Source organism: Ceratotherium simum, chromosome 14, assembly GCF_057802395.1.
Source record: "Ceratotherium simum simum isolate JZ-2026a chromosome 14, ASM5780239v1, whole genome shotgun sequence".
Taxonomy (NCBI): Eukaryota; Metazoa; Chordata; class Mammalia; order Perissodactyla; family Rhinocerotidae; genus Ceratotherium; species Ceratotherium simum.
In genome coordinates, this window is record NC_141913.1 from 40,693,284 (window position 1) to 40,696,093 (window position 2,810).

Consider the following 2,810-nt stretch of genomic DNA (forward strand, 5'->3'; position numbering starts at 1 on the left):
TTCTTTGATTTCTTCATTAACCCAGTCGTTGTTCAGTAGCATTTTGTTTAATCTCCATGTATTTGTGGCTTTTCTGATTTTCTTCCTATAGTTGATTTCTAGTTTCATACCTTTGTGGTCAGAAAAGATGCTTGGTATTATTTCAATCTTCTTAAATTTATGGAGACTTGTTTTGTGGCCTAATATGTGATCAATCCTGGAGAACGTTCCATGTGCATTTGAAAAGAACGTGTATTCTTCGGTTTTTGGATGGAATGCTCTGTATATATCTACTAGGTCCATCTGTTCTAGTGTGTCGTTTAAGGCCAATGTTTCCTTATTGATCTTCTGTTTGGATGATCTATCCGTTGGTGTAAGTGGAGTGTTAAAGTCCCCTACTATTATTGTGTTACTGTCTATTTCTGTTTTTATGTCTGTTAATAATTGCTTTATATATTTAGGTGCACCTACATTGGAGTGCGTAGATATTTACAAGTGTTATATCCTCTTGTTGGATTGTTCCCTTGATCATTATGTAATGCCCTTCTTTGTCTCGTTTTACAGTTTTTGTTTTAAAGTCTATTTTGTCTGATATGAGTACTGCTACCCCAGCTTTCTTTTCATTGCCATTTGCGTGGAGTATCTTTTTCCATCCCTTCACTTTCAGTTTGTGAGTGTCTTTAGGTCTGAAGTGTGTCTCTTGTATGCAGCATATATATGGGTCTTGTTTTTTATCCAGTCAGCCACCCTATGCATTTTAATTGGAGCATTTAGTCCATTGGCGTTTAAAGTAGCTATTGATAAGTATGTACTTACTGCCATTTTTTAACTTTTTTTTTTTTTCCTCAGTGTTTTAGTAGTCCTTCTCTGTTCCTTACTTCTTCTATACAGAATTGATGGTCACTTTAGTTTGACCTCTGTCTGAAAGCTGTACTCTTTAACTACCCTCCTCCCTCCTTTTATGTTTTTGATATCATATCCAACCTCTTTTTGTGCATTTGTATCCATTACGTTCTAATCGTGGAAATAGATAATTTTTCCTATTTGTGGTCTTCTCTTTTCCCCTTAAATCAGTCCCTTTAACATTTCTTGTAACACTGGTTTCTTGGTGACAAACTCCTTTAATTTTTGCTTATCTGGGAAAATTTTGATCTCTCCTTCCATTTTGAACGATAACCTTGCTGGGTAGAGTATTCTTGGCTGTAAGTTTTTTCCTTTTAGCACTTTAAATATATCATGCCATTCTCTTCTAGCCTGTAAGGTTTCTGCTGAGAAGTCAGCTGATAGCCTTATGGGGTTTCCTTTGTATGTAACTTGACATTCTCTTGCGGCTTTTAGGATTCTCTCTTTATCTTTAATTCTGGACATTTTGATTATGATGTGTCTTGGTGTGGGCCTCTTTGGGTTTATCTTGTTTGGGGCTCTCTGTGCCTCCTGTACCTGGATGTCTGTTTCCTTCCTTAGGTTAGGGAAGTTTTCATCTATTATTTCTTGAAATAGATTCTCTGCCCCCTTGTCTCGCTCTTCTCCTTCCGGGACACCTATAACACGGATGTTAGTGCGCTTGATGTTGTCCCAGAGGTCCCTTAGACTGTCCTCACTCTTTTTAATTCTTTTCTCTTTTACCTGTTCAGCTTGGGTAATTTCTTCTAGTCTTTCTTCCAGCTCACAGATCCGTTCTTCTGTATCCTCTACTCTGCTTTTGAGTCCCTCTAATGAGTTTTTCATTTCCAGTATTGTATTCTTCATTTCTGATTGTTTCTTGTTTATATCTTCCATTTCTTTGTTGACATTCTCACTGAGTCCATCTATTCTTCTCCCCAGATCAGTGAGCATCCTTAACACTCTTAGTTTGAACTCTCTGTCGGGTAGGTTGCTCATTTCTGTTTCACTAAGTTCCTTTTCTGGGGTTTTGTCCTGTTCCCTTACTTGGAATGTATTCTTTTGCCTCTTCATTTTGCCTCTTTCCCTGTGCTTGTGTCTACGTATTAGGTAGGTCAGCTACGTCTCCTGCTCTTGGATAGGTGACCTTATGTAAGTGATGGCTTAGGAGGCTTCCAGTGTGCTTCCCTCAGTTCTCAATGTTCCAGGGGTGACCCCTATGTGGGCTACGTGTATCCTTCTGCTGTGGCCTGTTTGCCCTCCCTGTAGGCACCCAGGGAGGCTGAGTTATGCTCCTGGCCAGCTGTTGTAATGCTCAGCTGCTTGTAGTTGTTGTGGGCCCTTCAGTCTCTTTATCAGCTGTGGGGAGCCCCAGCACAGTTGGCTGCAAGTTCTAATACCACATTTGTGTTGCAGTATTTCTTTTAAGTGAGTAGGCCCCCACCGTGGCAGGTTGTTAGGCTCAGGGCCTTACAATTGCTGTAAGCCTCTAGCCTATTAGGTCTCTTGTCAGCTCTCTGAGGATTGCAGCTGGGTGGGGCTGGCCTCAGGCACAGGAGCACCCAATTGTTTCAGGTTTTGGAAGGTGGAGCAAACCTCCTATGTGGGTCTTTGAGAAGTACAAGTCTTCTGTGGCTGAGAAGCCCTGCCGCCCACAGGTCCACACACACAGTCAACACAGTCCTGCCCCGTGTGAGCGCCCGACCTCCCAAGTGGACCCAGTCTCTCCACGGCGGGAGCCCCACACACTCTGCCACCGCCCCACACTCTCCACCCGCTCCTTGTGCACACCCTGCCCCGCTCAAGTCAGCTCAGTTGCCAGGCTGCAGAGAATCCAGTCACCAATCTATGCAGGCCCACACGTTGCCTGAGGGCTTGTTGTTGGGTGGGGCTAGTCTCTAGGGTGGGCTGCCTGCCCTGGCTGAGCTGGATTAAATCGGTGCTCTAGC